Here is a 16228-nt window from a genome sequence, read left to right as displayed (position 1 = left end):
GTCCCTGACTCTACTGTATAGATCAATTAATAAATCGGAAATAAAAACGGAGATAAAGCACACGTTTGCTGAGAGTTGTTCTTGTGTTCAGTCATCGCTACTCTGCAATTGTGATATCTGATGATCACTATTCAGTCCCGGCCTTTGAGGGAATGCCAATGTGATGCTCTTCTCCAGTGAACTTCTAGGAAAGTCTTAATGGAGCCGTGGCTCCAGGAATACAGAGGCGACAATGCGCACAAAAGCCCCACTGTATTCAGTTCCAGGACCTGGCACAAACACAGGTACTTGCACTAAATAAGTCGTGTGTACGCACATGTGCACACCCCACACCCACACCCACACCCCACACCCACCCACCCACCCACCCACAACCACACAAACATGCTTTCCAGAAAAATGCAAAGTAGTCCAGCATGATTGCTCACACCTGGAATCCTACCTCCTCAGGAGGCTGAGATCTAAGTGTCAAGTTTCAAATTCAGCCCTGGCCATAAAATCTTGAGATTCCTACCTCCAATGATCCCCTAGAAAATGGGAAGTGAAGTGGTGGCTTAAGGGTTTGGAGGTAGCCTTGAGCTGAAGAGGTCAGGAACAATACCAGGTCCTGGGCCAAGGCTTTCAGCCTTTGCTGAAATTTTCATTGAAAGCTCCAAAGCCTAGATTTCTGAGCTAGGTCCCATAAGGAAAAAAAGAAACAGTCAAAGAAGGAAAGAAAGACAGAAAGAAAGAAAGAAAGAAAGAAAGAAAGAAAGAAAGAAAGAAGAGTGTAAATGTTATAGGGTAATTTGGACATCGATAACCAAACACAGTCTGTGAAAGGATGTTAAACCCTTCCCATCTCCATGTTATTCTACATGAGAATTTTCACAAATTGTTGTGGTGGAAATAGGTGCCTAGAATCACTTGGATTTGCTCTGGAGGGTGAAACCATGCTCGGTGTGCTGGGTGTGGCTTCCAAATCCCCACCCATCAAGCCAGGGAACTAGTTGTACAATCCATCTTTTGGGGGGGCGGTGAGAATTTTCCACCGTGATATGATTAAATGTGCCTGCAAAAGATAGACTATATTTCCTTTGCTATTCCAGAGAAATACTCACTTGGTGCCTAACCAGACCCAATGACAACAACAACAACATTGGAAACGAGGAGCAAGAGAGAAATATGCCCACCACACTGAGGTGGCTTCTGCCTCTAATTCTGTCCTTCAGGAGCATGAGAACCATGGATCCCAGGAAGATGTCAACAAGCAGAGAGGTGTGTGAGAAAATTAGACGCCAACAAGCTCCTCAGAAAACATCCTAGGATTCCAAGAATCCAGGGTCTCCAGAGTTTTGAGATGGGAGGATCACACTGCAAGGACTATCTAGGCAATCCAGATCCTTAGAGTTTCTAGGTTTCTGTAGCCATTGCTTTGGACAAGTTTTAGAGCACTAACCTAGACCAAAAGCCGCTCAGAGCCCCGAGTTCCTGTTCTAATATATGAACCCAATAAAATGGAAAGGTTCGAAAAGGCAGGATTAAAGCTCTTGTGAAGGTAGGGAGATTAAAGTTAGGAAGGCAGGGGGTGAAAAGGCAGGCAGGATGGAAGGAAGGAAGGAAGGAATGAAGGAAGGAAGGAAGGAAGGAAGGAAGGAAGGAAGGAAATAAGGAATTCATGCAGGAAGACAAGTAGAGAAAGAAGGAAAACCAAAAATTTTCCGAAAAAGTTCCTGGAGACTCTACACAATTTTGCAGGCTGAGGGTCGTACAACCTGACCCCAAGTCAGGGCAATGGACCATCTGTGGAATAGTATTGGGGATTTAAAAGTAAAAGGGAGGAACTTTTTCTATGTATTTCAATGTAATTTTTCATTTTCGACGAAATGCATAGAGGGGTTACAGTTCCACCTGCCAAACAGTAGGTGCATTAATTCGCCACAATAATATGCCTTGTCCGGATATTAGGGTAGAAACGTTTTGTGTCTACACATTCACAGGTGAGAAATGGATGCCAGGCACTGTGACTCGCATGTCAATAATCCTATCTGAAGGGATTAGGATCCACCCTGTGCAGGACCCTATCCAGTGTAGGGTTGCTGGGTGTGACTCAGAAATCCCAAGGGAGGGGGGGGGCTGTTCTTTTATTGGAAGATAGGTGCTGGAAAGGGCTGCGTTGGGGCTATAAGACTCCCAGGGGCACAGAGAAGAGCAGCAGTTTCCCAGAGTCCACAGTCAGAGCCTGACGCTGCTGGACCGGAGAGAGCCCTGCCTGCACACCGGATCCTGGTCTTGTCCAGCGAGAGGAACATGGGGACGCCACCCACCCTGGAGAGTCTAGCCATGCAGGCCTTAGTGAGGAGCCATTCGGTGTCCATCTGTGACACCCTGGAGGATGTGCCATGGCTGCTGTTCCCCCGGCTCTTCAGGGAGGCCTATGCCGGGGGCCACGCAGAGGTGCTGAAGGCCATGGTGCAGGCCTGGCCCTTCCCCTGCCTGCTCCTGGGGGCCGTGACGCTGTCACCAGACCTGGAAGCCTTGAAGGCTGCCCTGGATGGACTCGATCTGTTGCTCGCCCAGAAAGATCGGCCGCGTCGCTGGAAACTGCAAGTTCTGGATCTGCGAAGCGTGTCCTCCGAGATGCGGGCCCAGGGCTGCCCCTCTCTGGCCGGAAGCTCCCCTCCAGGCCCCCTGAGCCCCCGGCCCCCGGCGACTTGCGATGCACGAAGGACTGAAGAGCGGCCCTTGACCATAGTCCTGGACCTCACCATCCAAGATGGCCCCCAGGGGGCTTTCCAGGCCTACGTGCTGCGGTGGGCCCGGAAGAGGAGAGGGCGAGTCCAGCTGCGGTGCGAGAAGCTGCAGATCCTGTCGGGCTGCACCTCCAGAGTGCGGAAGGCTCTGCGGCCAGTGCGCCTGGACTCCATCCAAGAACTGGTGGTGGACTGTTTCTGGCGTCGAGAGACCATGAAAACCTTTGCTCGTCAGCTCAGCCAGATGCAGAACCTTCGGGTGCTCCACTTCTCCAAGATGAGTGCTCAGGTGTACACTTCCAGAGCCCTCAACGCGCTGTACTCCCGCAAGTACGCAGCACACCTGGGGCGGCTGCAGTGTCTGCGGGAGCTTCACGTGCACGACGTCTTCTTCCTCCACGGAAAGCTGCCGGCCATCCTGGGGAGCCTGACAGCTCTGAAGACGCTGTCTTTGAGTTCCTGTCCCCTGCAGGAAGACGACCTGAAGTTTCTGTCCGGCTGCGCCTGCGCCAGGCAGCTCCAGCGCCTGCGACTGAGGAGTGTGTGCCTGGGCCGCTTCAGTCCGGAGCCCCTGCGAGCCCTGCTGGAGCAAGCGGCCGGGACCCTGGAGACCCTGGCCTTGGAGGACTGTGGCCTCACCGACGCCCAGCTCCCTGCCATCCTGCCCGCCCTCAGACAGTGCTCCCAGCTCGGCTTCTTCAGTTTCTATGGAAACCCCATCTCCTTGGGCAGCCTGTGTACCCTGCTCAGCCACACTGCCAGGCTGGCCCGTTTCAGTCAAGGGATCTATCCTCCCCCTCTGGAGAGCTTCTACTTTCAAGACGACGGGGTCCTGGGGAGCATCCACCTTGAGAGATTTCTTCTCATGCTGGGCCCCCTGTTGCAAGCGTGGAGAGCTTCCTCGACGCCTAGCCAGCGCTTCCAGATCTGCGCCGATTTCTGTCATCGTCGCCGAAAGTGCCAGATGGTTAGCCTGGGGCCCCGTGGCTCCTGGGTGCTCACAGTGGAAGGACTTCCTGGCCTGTCTGCGCTGCCTGCGTAATTGGGCGCCTCCCTCCCCAGCATTCCTGTGGACCTGACCCATGAAAGCCTAGCTTTAAGGTCCTTCCCCCATCCTCACACATCCCAACCTTCAGGGTCACTGCAAGACAAAGGGCATGTGTTTCTGCCCTTGGCCCTTCAGCCGGACCTAGGGAACTGGCCACCTTTCCGAGCACTTTGGGGCTGCCCGCATGTTCCTGGCTACGCTCCCTCAGCACTCCCAACTTGGGTTTCTCCAAAAGACTCCAACACCATTGTATGTCTCCAAGTGCTAGGGGCCATCTCTGCTTTTGTACTCTATCCATTCTTCCTATTGTCCCTGACTCTACTGTATAGATCAATTAATAAATCGGAAATAAAAACGGAGATAAAGCACACGTTTGCTGAGAGTTGTTCTTGTGTTCAGTCATCGCTACTCTGCAATTGTGATATCTGATGATCACTATTCAGTCCCGGCCTTTGAGGGAATGCCAATGTGATGCTCTTCTCCAGTGAACTTCTAGGAAAGTCTTAATGGAGCCGTGGCTCCAGGAATACAGAGGCGACAATGCGCACAAAAGCCCCACTGTATTCAGTTCCAGGACCTGGCACAAACACAGGTACTTGCACTAAATAAGTCGTGTGTACGCACATGTGCACACCCCACACCCACACCCACACCCCACACCCACCCACCCACCCACCCACAACCACACAAACATGCTTTCCAGAAAAATGCAAAGTAGTCCAGCATGATTGCTCACACCTGGAATCCTACCTCCTCAGGAGGCTGAGATCTAAGTGTCAAGTTTCAAATTCAGCCCTGGCCATAAAATCTTGAGATTCCTACCTCCAATGATCCCCTAGAAAATGGGAAGTGAAGTGGTGGCTTAAGGGTTTGGAGGTAGCCTTGAGCTGAAGAGGTCAGGAACAATACCAGGTCCTGGGCCAAGGCTTTCAGCCTTTGCTGAAATTTTCATTGAAAGCTCCAAAGCCTAGATTTCTGAGCTAGGTCCCATAAGGAAAAAAAAGAAACAGTCAAAGAAGGAAAGAAAGACAGAAAGAAAGAAAGAAAGAAAGAAAGAAAGAAAGAAAGAAAGAAAGAAGAGTGTAAATGTTATAGGGTAATTTGGACATCGATAACCAAACACAGTCTGTGAAAGGATGTTAAACCCTTCCCATCTCCATGTTATTCTACATGAGAATTTTCACTATTTAAATTGTTGTGGTGGAAATAGGTGCCTAGAATCACTTGGATTTGCTCTGGAGGGTGAAACCATGCTCGGTGTGCTGGGTGTGGCTTCCAAATCCCCACCCATCAAGCCAGGGAACTAGTTGTACAATCCATCTTTTGGGGGGGCGGTGAGAATTTTCCACCGTGATATGATTAAATGTGCCTGCAAAAGATAGACTATATTTCCTTTGCTATTCCAGAGAAATACTCACTTGGTGCCTAACCAGACCCAATGACAACAACAACAACATTGGAAACGAGGAGCAAGAGAGAAATATGCCCACCACACTGAGGTGGCTTCTGCCTCTAATTCTGTCCTTCAGGAGCATGAGAACCATGGATCCCAGGAAGATGTCAACAAGCAGAGAGGTGTGTGAGAAAATTAGACGCCAACAAGCTCCTCAGAAAACATCCTAGGATTCCAAGAATCCAGGGTCTCCAGAGTTTTGAGATGGGAGGATCACACTGCAAGGACTATCTAGGCAATCCAGATCCTTAGAGTTTCTAGGTTTCTGTAGCCATTGCTTTGGACAAGTTTTAGAGCACTAACCTAGACCAAAAGCCGCTCAGAGCCCCGAGTTCCTGTTCTAATATATGAACCCAATAAAATGGAAAGGTTCGAAAAGGCAGGATTAAAGCTCTTGTGAAGGTAGGGAGATTAAAGTTAGGAAGGCAGGGGGTGAAAAGGCAGGCAGGATGGAAGGAAGGAAGGAAGGAATGAAGGAAGGAAGGAAGGAAGGAAGGAAGGAAGGAAGGAAGGAAATAAGGAATTCATGCAGGAAGACAAGTAGAGAAAGAAGGAAAACCAAAAATTTTCCGAAAAAGTTCCTGGAGACTCTACACAATTTTGCAGGCTGAGGGTCGTACAACCTGACCCCAAGTCAGGGCAATGGACCATCTGTGGAATAGTATTGGGGATTTAAAAGTAAAAGGGAGGAACTTTTTCTATGTATTTCAATGTAATTTTTCATTTTCGACGAAATGCATAGAGGGGTTACAGTTCCACCTGCCAAACAGTAGGTGCATTAATTCGCCACAATAATATGCCTTGTCCGGATATTAGGGTAGAAACGTTTTGTGTCTACACATTCACAGGTGAGAAATGGATGCCAGGCACTGTGACTCGCATGTCAATAATCCTATCTGAAGGGATTAGGATCCACCCTGTGCAGGACCCTATCCAGTGTAGGGTTGCTGGGTGTGACTCAGAAATCCCAAGGGAGGGGGGGGGCTGTTCTTTTATTGGAAGATAGGTGCTGGAAAGGGCTGCGTTGGGGCTATAAGACTCCCAGGGGCACAGAGAAGAGCAGCAGTTTCCCAGAGTCCACAGTCAGAGCCTGACGCTGCTGGACCGGAGAGAGCCCTGCCTGCACACCGGATCCTGGTCTTGTCCAGCGAGAGGAACATGGGGACGCCACCCACCCTGGAGAGTCTAGCCATGCAGGCCTTAGTGAGGAGCCATTCGGTGTCCATCTGTGACACCCTGGAGGATGTGCCATGGCTGCTGTTCCCCCGGCTCTTCAGGGAGGCCTATGCCGGGGGCCACGCAGAGGTGCTGAAGGCCATGGTGCAGGCCTGGCCCTTCCCCTGCCTGCTCCTGGGGGCCGTGACGCTGTCACCAGACCTGGAAGCCTTGAAGGCTGCCCTGGATGGACTCGATCTGTTGCTCGCCCAGAAAGATCGGCCGCGTCGCTGGAAACTGCAAGTTCTGGATCTGCGAAGCGTGTCCTCCGAGATGCGGGCCCAGGGCTGCCCCTCTCTGGCCGGAAGCTCCCCTCCAGGCCCCCTGAGCCCCCGGCCCCCGGCGACTTGCGATGCACGAAGGACTGAAGAGCGGCCCTTGACCATAGTCCTGGACCTCACCATCCAAGATGGCCCCCAGGGGGCTTTCCAGGCCTACGTGCTGCGGTGGGCCCGGAAGAGGAGAGGGCGAGTCCAGCTGCGGTGCGAGAAGCTGCAGATCCTGTCGGGCTGCACCTCCAGAGTGCGGAAGGCTCTGCGGCCAGTGCGCCTGGACTCCATCCAAGAACTGGTGGTGGACTGTTTCTGGCGTCGAGAGACCATGAAAACCTTTGCTCGTCAGCTCAGCCAGATGCAGAACCTTCGGGTGCTCCACTTCTCCAAGATGAGTGCTCAGGTGTACACTTCCAGAGCCCTCAACGCGCTGTACTCCCGCAAGTACGCAGCACACCTGGGGCGGCTGCAGTGTCTGCGGGAGCTTCACGTGCACGACGTCTTCTTCCTCCACGGAAAGCTGCCGGCCATCCTGGGGAGCCTGACAGCTCTGAAGACGCTGTCTTTGAGTTCCTGTCCCCTGCAGGAAGACGACCTGAAGTTTCTGTCCGGCTGCGCCTGCGCCAGGCAGCTCCAGCGCCTGCGACTGAGGAGTGTGTGCCTGGGCCGCTTCAGTCCGGAGCCCCTGCGAGCCCTGCTGGAGCAAGCGGCCGGGACCCTGGAGACCCTGGCCTTGGAGGACTGTGGCCTCACCGACGCCCAGCTCCCTGCCATCCTGCCCGCCCTCAGACAGTGCTCCCAGCTCGGCTTCTTCAGTTTCTATGGAAACCCCATCTCCTTGGGCAGCCTGTGTACCCTGCTCAGCCACACTGCCAGGCTGGCCCGTTTCAGTCAAGGGATCTATCCTCCCCCTCTGGAGAGCTTCTACTTTCAAGACGACGGGGTCCTGGGGAGCATCCACCTTGAGAGATTTCTTCTCATGCTGGGCCCCCTGTTGCAAGCGTGGAGAGCTTCCTCGACGCCTAGCCAGCGCTTCCAGATCTGCGCCGATTTCTGTCATCGTCGCCGAAAGTGCCAGATGGTTAGCCTGGGGCCCCGTGGCTCCTGGGTGCTCACAGTGGAAGGACTTCCTGGCCTGTCTGCGCTGCCTGCGTAATTGGGCGCCTCCCTCCCCAGCATTCCTGTGGACCTGACCCATGAAAGCCTAGCTTTAAGGTCCTTCCCCCATCCTCACACATCCCAACCTTCAGGGTCACTGCAAGACAAAGGGCATGTGTTTCTGCCCTTGGCCCTTCAGCCGGACCTAGGGAACTGGCCACCTTTCCGAGCACTTTGGGGCTGCCCGCATGTTCCTGGCTACGCTCCCTCAGCACTCCCAACTTGGGTTTCTCCAAAAGACTCCAACACCATTGTATGTCTCCAAGTGCTAGGGGCCATCTCTGCTTTTGTACTCTATCCATTCTTCCTATTGTCCCTGACTCTACTGTATAGATCAATTAATAAATCGGAAATAAAAACGGAGATAAAGCACACGTTTGCTGAGAGTTGTTCTTGTGTTCAGTCATCGCTACTCTGCAATTGTGATATCTGATGATCACTATTCAGTCCCGGCCTTTGAGGGAATGCCAATGTGATGCTCTTCTCCAGTGAACTTCTAGGAAAGTCTTAATGGAGCCGTGGCTCCAGGAATACAGAGGCGACAATGCGCACAAAAGCCCCACTGTATTCAGTTCCAGGACCTGGCACAAACACAGGTACTTGCACTAAATAAGTCGTGTGTACGCACATGTGCACACCCCACACCCACACCCACACCCCACACCCACCCACCCACCCACCCACAACCACACAAACATGCTTTCCAGAAAAATGCAAAGTAGTCCAGCATGATTGCTCACACCTGGAATCCTACCTCCTCAGGAGGCTGAGATCTAAGTGTCAAGTTTCAAATTCAGCCCTGGCCATAAAATCTTGAGATTCCTACCTCCAATGATCCCCTAGAAAATGGGAAGTGAAGTGGTGGCTTAAGGGTTTGGAGGTAGTCTTGAGCTGAAGAGGTCAGGAACAATACCAGGTCCTGGGCCAAGGCTTTCAGCCTTTGCTGAAATTTTCATTGAAAGCTCCAAAGCCTAGATTTCTGAGCTAGGTCCCATAAGGAAAAAAAAGAAACAGTCAAAGAAGGAAAGAAAGACAGAAAGAAAGATAGAAAGAAAGAAAGAAAGAAGGAAAGAAAGAAAGGAAGAAAGGAAGAAAGAAAGAAAGAAAGAAAGAAAGAAAGAACAGTGGAAATGTTATAGGGTAATTTGGACATCGATAACCAAACACAGTCTGTGAAAGGATGTTAAACCCTTCCCATCTCCATGTTATTCTACATGAGAATTTTCACTATTTAAATTGTTGTGGTGGAAATAGGTGCCTAGAATCACTTGGATTTGCTCTGGAGGGTGAAACCATGCTCGGTGTGCTGGGTGTGGCTTCCAAATCCCCACCCATCAAGCCAGGGAACTAGTTGTACAATCCATCTTTTGGGGGGGGCGGTGAGAATTTTCCACCGTGATATGATTAAATGTGCCTGCAAAAGGTAGACTATATTTCCTTTGCTATTCCAGAGAAATACTCACTTGGTGCCTAACCAGACCCAATGACAACAACAACAACATTGGAAACGAGGAGCAAGAGAGAAATATGCCCACCACACTGAGGTGGCTTCTGCCTCTAATTCTGTCCTTCAGGAGCATGAGAACCATGGATCCCAGGAAGATGTCAACAAGCAGAGAGGTGTGTGAGAAAATTGGACGCCAACAAGCTCCTCAGAAAACATCCTAGGATTCCAAGAATCCAGGGTCTCCAGAGTTTTGAGATGGGAGGATCACACTGCAAGGACTATCTAGGCAATCCAGATCCTTAGAGTTTCTAGGTTTCTGTAGCCATTGCTTTGGACAAGTTTTAGAGCACTAACCTAGACCAAAAGCCGCTCAGAGCCCCGAGTTCCTGTTCTAATACATGAACCCAATAAAATGGAAAGGTTCGAAAAGGCAGGATTAAAGCTCTTGTGAAGGTAGGGAGATTAAAGTTAGGAAGGCAGGGGGTGAAAAGGCAGGCAGGATGGAAGGAAGGAAGGAAGGAATGAATGAAGGAAGGAAGGAAGGAAGGAAGGAAATAAGGAATTCATGCAGGAAGACAAGTAGAGAAAGAAGGAAAACCAAAAATTTTCCGAAAAAGTTCCTGGAGACTCTACACAATTTTGCAGGCTGAGGGTCGTACAACCTGACCCCAAGTCAGGGCAATGGACCATCTGTGGAATAGTATTGGGGATTTAAAGTAAAAGGGAGGAACTTTTTCTATGTATTTCAATGTAATTTTTCATTTTCGACGAAATGCATAGAGGGGTTACAGTTCCACCTGCCAAACAGTAGGTGCATTAATTCGCCACAATAATATGCCTTGTCCGGATATTAGGGTAGAAACGTTTTGTGTCTACACATTCACAGGTGAGAAATGGATGCCAGGCACTGTGACTCGCATGTCAATAATCCTATCTGAAGGGATTAGGATCCACCCTGTGCAGGACCCTATCCAGTGTAGGGTTGCTGGGTGTGACTCAGAAATCCCAAGGGAGGGGGGGGGGCTGTTCTTTTATTGGAAGATAGGTGCTGGAAAGGGCTGCGTTGGGGCTATAAGACTCCCAGGGGCACAGAGAAGAGCAGCAGTTTCCCAGAGTCCACAGTCAGAGCCTGACGCTGCTGGACCGGAGAGAGCCCTGCCTGCACACCGGATCCTGGTCTTGTCCAGCGAGAGGAACATGGGGACGCCACCCACCCTGGAGAGTCTAGCCATGCAGGCCTTAGTGAGGAGCCATTCGGTGTCCATCTGTGACACCCTGGAGGATGTGCCATGGCTGCTGTTCCCCCGGCTCTTCAGGGAGGCCTATGCCGGGGGCCACGCAGAGGTGCTGAAGGCCATGGTGCAGGCCTGGCCCTTCCCCTGCCTGCTCCTGGGGGCCGTGACGCGGTCACCAGACCTGGAAGCCTTGAAGGCTGCCCTGGATGGACTCGATCTGTTGCTCGCCCAGAAAGATCGGCCGCGTCGCTGGAAACTGCAAGTTCTGGATCTGCGAAGCGTGTCCTCCGAGATGCGGGCCCAGGGCTGCCCCTCTCTGGCCGGAAGCTCCCCTCCAGGCCCCCTGAGCCCCCGGCCCCCGGCGACTTGCGATGCACGAAGGACTGAAGAGCGGCCCTTGACCATAGTCCTGGACCTCACCATCCAAGATGGCCCCCAGGGGGCTTTCCAGGCCTACGTGCTGCGGTGGGCCCGGAAGAGGAGAGGGCGAGTCCAGCTGCGGTGCGAGAAGCTGCAGATCCTGTCGGGCTGCACCTCCAGAGTGCGGAAGGCTCTGCGGCCAGTGCGCCTGGACTCCATCCAAGAACTGGTGGTGGACTGTTTCTGGCGTCGAGAGACCATGAAAACCTTTGCTCGTCAGCTCAGCCAGATGCAGAACCTTCGGGTGCTCCACTTCTCCAAGATGAGTGCTCAGGTGTACACTTCCAGAGCCCTCAACGCGCTGTACTCCCGCAAGTACGCAGCACACCTGGGGCGGCTGCAGTGTCTGCGGGAGCTTCACGTGCACGACGTCTTCTTCCTCCACGGAAAGCTGCCGGCCATCCTGGGGAGCCTGACAGCTCTGAAGACGCTGTCTTTGAGTTCCTGTCCCCTGCAGGAAGACGACCTGAAGTTTCTGTCCGGCTGCGCCTGCGCCAGGCAGCTCCAGCGCCTGCGACTGAGGAGTGTGTGCCTGGGCCGCTTCAGTCCGGAGCCCCTGCGAGCCCTGCTGGAGCAAGCGGCCGGGACCCTGGAGACCCTGGCCTTGGAGGACTGTGGCCTCACCGACGCCCAGCTCCCTGCCATCCTGCCCGCCCTCAGACAGTGCTCCCAGCTCGGCTTCTTCAGTTTCTATGGAAACCCCATCTCCTTGGGCAGCCTGTGTACCCTGCTCAGCCACACTGCCAGGCTGGCCCGTTTCAGTCAAGGGATCTATCCTCCCCCTCTGGAGAGCTTCTACTTTCAAGACGACGGGGTCCTGGGGAGCATCCACCTTGAGAGATTTCTTCTCATGCTGGGCCCCCTGTTGCAAGCGTGGAGAGCTTCCTCGACGCCTAGCCAGCGCTTCCAGATCTGCGCCGATTTCTGTCATCGTCGCCGAAAGTGCCAGATGGTTAGCCTGGGGCCCCGTGGCTCCTGGGTGCTCACAGTGGAAGGACTTCCTGGCCTGTCTGCGCTGCCTGCGTAATTGGGCGCCTCCCTCCCCAGCATTCCTGTGGACCTGACCCATGAAAGCCTAGCTTTAAGGTCCTTCCCCCATCCTCACACATCCCAACCTTCAGGGTCACTGCAAGACAAAGGGCATGTGTTTCTGCCCTTGGCCCTTCAGCCGGACCTAGGGAACTGGCCACCTTTCCGAGCACTTTGGGGCTGCCCGCATGTTCCTGGCTACGCTCCCTCAGCACTCCCAACTTGGGTTTCTCCAAAAGACTCCAACACCATTGTATGTCTCCAAGTGCTAGGGGCCATCTCTGCTTTTGTACTCTATCCATTCTTCCTATTGTCCCTGACTCTACTGTATAGATCAATTAATAAATCGGAAATAAAAACGGAGATAAAGCACACGTTTGCTGAGAGTTGTTCTTGTGTTCAGTCATCGCTACTCTGCAATTGTGATATCTGATGATCACTATTCAGTCCCGGCCTTTGAGGGAATGCCAATGTGATGCTCTTCTCCAGTGAACTTCTAGGAAAGTCTTAATGGAGCCGTGGCTCCAGGAATACAGAGGCGACAATGCGCACAAAAGCCCCACTGTATTCAGTTCCAGGACCTGGCACAAACACAGGCACTTGCACTAAATAAGTCGTGTGTACGCACATGTGCACACCCCACACCCACACCCACACCCCACACCCACCCACCCACCCACCCACAACCACACAAACATGCTTTCCAGAAAAATGCAAAGTAGTCCAGCATGATTGCTCACACCTGGAATCCTACCTCCTCAGGAGGCTGAGATCTAAGTGTCAAGTTTCAAATTCAGCCCTGGCCATAAAATCTTGAGATTCCTACCTCCAATGATCCCCTAGAAAATGGGAAGTGAAGTGGTGGCTTAAGGGTTTGGAGGTAGCCTTGAGCTGAAGAGGTCAGGAACAATACCAGGTCCTGGGCCAAGGCTTTCAGCCTTTGCTGAAATTTTCATTGAAAGCTCCAAAGCCTAGATTTCTGAGCTAGGTCCCATAAGGAAAAAAAAGAAACAGTCAAAGAAGGAAAGAAAGACAGAAAGAAAGATAGAAAGAAAGAAAGAAAGAAAGAAGGAAAGAAAGAAAGGAAGAAAGGAAGAAAGAAAGAAAGAAAGAAAGAAAGAAAGAACAGTGGAAATGTTATAGGGTAATTTGGACATCGATAACCAAACACAGTCTGTGAAAGGATGTTAAACCCTTCCCATCTCCATGTTATTCTACATGAGAATTTTCACTATTTAAATTGTTGTGGTGGAAATAGGTGCCTAGAATCACTTGGATTTGCTCTGGAGGGTGAAACCATGCTCGGTGTGCTGGGTGTGGCTTCCAAATCCCCACCCATCAAGCCAGGGAACTAGTTGTACAATCCATCTTTTGGGGGGGGCGGTGAGAATTTTCCACCGTGATATGATTAAATGTGCCTGCAAAAGGTAGACTATATTTCCTTTGCTATTCCAGAGAAATACTCACTTGGTGCCTAACCAGACCCAATGACAACAACAACAACATTGGAAACGAGGAGCAAGAGAGAAATATGCCCACCACACTGAGGTGGCTTCTGCCTCTAATTCTGTCCTTCAGGAGCATGAGAACCATGGATCCCAGGAAGATGTCAACAAGCAGAGAGGTGTGTGAGAAAATTGGACGCCAACAAGCTCCTCAGAAAACATCCTAGGATTCCAAGAATCCAGGGTCTCCAGAGTTTTGAGATGGGAGGATCACACTGCAAGGACTATCTAGGCAATCCAGATCCTTAGAGTTTCTAGGTTTCTGTAGCCATTGCTTTGGACAAGTTTTAGAGCACTAACCTAGACCAAAAGCCGCTCAGAGCCCCGAGTTCCTGTTCTAATACATGAACCCAATAAAATGGAAAGGTTCGAAAAGGCAGGATTAAAGCTCTTGTGAAGGTAGGGAGATTAAAGTTAGGAAGGCAGGGGGTGAAAAGGCAGGCAGGATGGAAGGAAGGAAGGAAGGAATGAATGAAGGAAGGAAGGAAGGAAGGAAGGAAGGAAGGAAATAAGGAATTCATGCAGGAAGACAAGTAGAGAAAGAAGGAAAACCAAAAATTTTCCGAAAAAGTTCCTGGAGACTCTACACAATTTTGCAGGCTGAGGGTCGTACAACCTGACCCCAAGTCAGGGCAATGGACCATCTGTGGAATAGTATTGGGGATTTAAAAGTAAAAGGGAGGAACTTTTTCTATGTATTTCAATGTAATTTTTCATTTTCGACGAAATGCATAGAGGGGTTACAGTTCCACCTGCCAAACAGTAGGTGCATTAATTCGCCACAATAATATGCCTTGTCCGGATATTAGGGTAGAAACGTTTTGTGTCTACACATTCACAGGTGAGAAATGGATGCCAGGCACTGTGACTCGCATGTCAATAATCCTATCTGAAGGGATTAGGATCCACCCTGTGCAGGACCCTATCCAGTGTAGGGTTGCTGGGTGTGACTCAGAAATCCCAAGGGAGGGGGGGGGCTGTTCTTTTATTGGAAGATAGGTGCTGGAAAGGGCTGCGTTGGGGCTATAAGACTCCCAGGGGCACAGAGAAGAGCAGCAGTTTCCCAGAGTCCACATTCAGAGCCTGACGCTGCTGGACCGGAGAGAGCCCTGCCTGCACACCGGATCCTGGTCTTGTCCAGCGAGAGGAACATGGGGACGCCACCCACCCTGGAGAGTCTAGCCATGCAGGCCTTAGTGAGGAGCCATTCGGTGTCCATCTGTGACACCCTGGAGGATGTGCCATGGCTGCTGTTCCCCCGGCTCTTCAGGGAGGCCTATGCCGGGGGCCACGCAGAGGTGCTGAAGGCCATGGTGCAGGCCTGGCCCTTCCCCTGCCTGCTCCTGGGGGCCGTGACGCGGTCACCAGACCTGGAAGCCTTGAAGGCTGCCCTGGATGGACTCGATCTGTTGCTCGCCCAGAAAGATCGGCCGCGTCGCTGGAAACTGCAAGTTCTGGATCTGCGAAGCGTGTCCTCCGAGATGCGGGCCCAGGGCTGCCCCTCTCTGGCCGGAAGCTCCCCTCCAGGCCCCCTGAGCCCCCGGCCCCCGGCGACTTGCGATGCACGAAGGACTGAAGAGCGGCCCTTGACCATAGTCCTGGACCTCACCATCCAAGATGGCCCCCAGGGGGCTTTCCAGGCCTACGTGCTGCGGTGGGCCCGGAAGAGGAGAGGGCGAGTCCAGCTGCGGTGCGAGAAGCTGCAGATCCTGTCGGGCTGCACCTCCAGAGTGCGGAAGGCTCTGCGGCCAGTGCGCCTGGACTCCATCCAAGAACTGGTGGTGGACTGTTTCTGGCGTCGAGAGACCATGAAAACCTTTGCTCGTCAGCTCAGCCAGATGCAGAACCTTCGGGTGCTCCACTTCTCCAAGATGAGTGCTCAGGTGTACACTTCCAGAGCCCTCAACGCGCTGTACTCCCGCAAGTACGCAGCACACCTGGGGCGGCTGCAGTGTCTGCGGGAGCTTCACGTGCACGACGTCTTCTTCCTCCACGGAAAGCTGCCGGCCATCCTGGGGAGCCTGACAGCTCTGAAGACGCTGTCTTTGAGTTCCTGTCCCCTGCAGGAAGACGACCTGAAGTTTCTGTCCGGCTGCGCCTGCGCCAGGCAGCTCCAGCGCCTGCGACTGAGGAGTGTGTGCCTGGGCCGCTTCAGTCCGGAGCCCCTGCGAGCCCTGCTGGAGCAAGCGGCCGGGACCCTGGAGACCCTGGCCTTGGAGGACTGTGGCCTCACCGACGCCCAGCTCCCTGCCATCCTGCCCGCCCTCAGACAGTGCTCCCAGCTCGGCTTCTTCAGTTTCTATGGAAACCCCATCTCCTTGGGCAGCCTGTGTACCCTGCTCAGCCACACTGCCAGGCTGGCCCGTTTCAGTCAAGGGATCTATCCTCCCCCTCTGGAGAGCTTCTACTTTCAAGACGACGGGGTCCTGGGGAGCATCCACCTTGAGAGATTTCTTCTCATGCTGGGCCCCCTGTTGCAAGCGTGGAGAGCTTCCTCGACGCCTAGCCAGCGCTTCCAGATCTGCGCCGATTTCTGTCATCGTCGCCGAAAGTGCCAGATGGTTAGCCTGGGGCCCCGTGGCTCCTGGGTGCTCACAGTGGAAGGACTTCCTGGCCTGTCTGCGCTGCCTGCGTAATTGGGCGCCTCCCTCCCCAGCATTCCTGTGGACCTGACCCATGAAAGCCTAGCTTTAAGGTCCTTCCCCCATCCTCAC

At 52.8% G+C, this 16228-nt stretch overlaps 4 pseudogenes; all 4 read left to right on the top strand.

The window, feature by feature from the left end:
• Nucleotides 1–2289: 2289 nt before the first annotated feature.
• On the top strand, nucleotides 2290–3774 carry LOC150067255 (PRAME family member 12 pseudogene; annotated as a pseudogene).
• A 2617-nt stretch (nucleotides 3775–6391) lies between these two features.
• On the top strand, nucleotides 6392–7876 carry LOC150067254 (PRAME family member 12 pseudogene; annotated as a pseudogene).
• A 2646-nt stretch (nucleotides 7877–10522) lies between these two features.
• On the top strand, nucleotides 10523–12007 carry LOC150067253 (PRAME family member 12 pseudogene; annotated as a pseudogene).
• Nucleotides 12008–14665: 2658 nt separating this feature from the next.
• Nucleotides 14666–16150, top strand: LOC150067252 (PRAME family member 12 pseudogene; annotated as a pseudogene).
• Nucleotides 16151–16228: the final 78 nt, after the last annotated feature.

This window comes from Megascapheus bottae, chromosome 2 (genome assembly GCF_031878675.1).
Source record: "Megascapheus bottae isolate mThoBot1 chromosome 2, mThoBot2.hap1, whole genome shotgun sequence".
Taxonomy (NCBI): domain Eukaryota; kingdom Metazoa; phylum Chordata; class Mammalia; order Rodentia; family Geomyidae; genus Megascapheus; species Megascapheus bottae.
The sequence above is the reverse complement of the archived record's forward strand: the minus strand, read 5'-3'. Positions and strand labels throughout refer to the sequence as shown.